This window comes from Hylobates moloch, unplaced genomic scaffold (genome assembly GCF_009828535.3).
Source record: "Hylobates moloch isolate HMO894 unplaced genomic scaffold, HMol_V3 SCAFFOLD_2392, whole genome shotgun sequence".
Lineage (NCBI taxonomy): Eukaryota > Metazoa > Chordata > Mammalia > Primates > Hylobatidae > Hylobates > Hylobates moloch.
The window spans coordinates 1-1231 of NW_026654667.1; the positions used below are offsets into that span (position 1 = coordinate 1).

At 43.5% G+C, this 1231-nt stretch overlaps 1 non-coding gene across 1 annotated transcript; it reads left to right on the forward strand.

The window, feature by feature from the left end:
- Nucleotides 1–533: 533 nt before the first annotated feature.
- On the forward strand, nt 534–606 carry TRNAK-UUU (transfer RNA lysine (anticodon UUU)). The gene has a single exon. It is a non-coding gene; the product is annotated as a tRNA-Lys (tRNA).
- Nucleotides 607–1231: the final 625 nt, after the last annotated feature.

Consider the following 1231-nt stretch of genomic DNA (forward strand, 5'->3'; position numbering starts at 1 on the left):
CTGTTACACGCGGTTTTCCCTCTCTGGCCAGCCAGACCGCGGGTCTGCGGTCCACTTGCCAACGTGATGCCTGGCTGACAGTTTCATCTACCAACAGAAAGGGGTCCATTATGGAATGTTCTCTTGCATCTTCAAACTCTTCCTCCTTCGTCTCTCTTCCCCTCTGCCTGCAACGCCTGCAAGAAAGACATACAAGATAATACTGAGGGATACGAACAAAAGTAGCTCCACTATTGCCTCCAGAAGTTTAGGTTGCAGCTAATTGGTGAGAATGAAACCCTCTGTATCTAGCAATTCCGCAGTGCTTTGCGTAGAAGATGCCCCATCTCAGGTTACGAAAATCTACAGAAAGGAGATGTTTAAAAAGAGAAAAGGAAAATGTTCCTAGAGATTATAATGTCTCTCTTAAACAGGGCCTTCGAAATCAGGAGAATTCAAGTAACATGATTTACAAATCCCAACATGAAACATAAAATGAACGGAACAAATGAAGAAATTTAGATTAGATACTCTGTGGAAAAAGATGAGCGAGTACCTGGATAGCTGAGTTGGTAGAGCATCAGACTTTTATTCTGAGGGTCCAGGGTGCAACTCCCTGTTCAGGCGAACTCTTTATCTATTTTACTCTAGGTCAGGAGTCCCCAACCTCCAGTACACAGACCAGGTACCAGGCAGCGTGGCAGGAGAGCCAGCGAAGCTTCATCTGTACTTATACACCAACTCCCCATAGCTCTTATGACCACCTGAGCTCCCCTGCCTCCGAGGTAAGCAGAGGCATCACATTCTCATAGAAGCCCAAACCCTATTGTGAACTGCACATGAAAGGGATCTAGATTGTGGGCTACTTATGAGAATCTAATGCTTGATGATCTGTCACTGTTTTCTATCACTGCCAGATGGGACCGTCTAGTTGCAGGAAAACAAACTCAAGGCTTCCAGTGATTCTACATTACAGTGAGTTGGATACTTATTTCATTATATATTACAATGTAATAACAATATAAATAAAGTGCACAATAAATCTAATGTGCTTGAATCATCCCCAATCATCCCCCCAGCCCCCACTCCCTCATCCATGTAAAAAATTGTCTTTCATGAAATGGTCTCTGGTGCCAAAAAGGTGGGGCACTGCCGCCCTAGATAGTTTATACCAATTAAGCACAGGAATAGGTTCAGATACTTGTTTGTGCAGTGACTAAAACTTTGCTACTTTATGCTTTACAAATGTGGA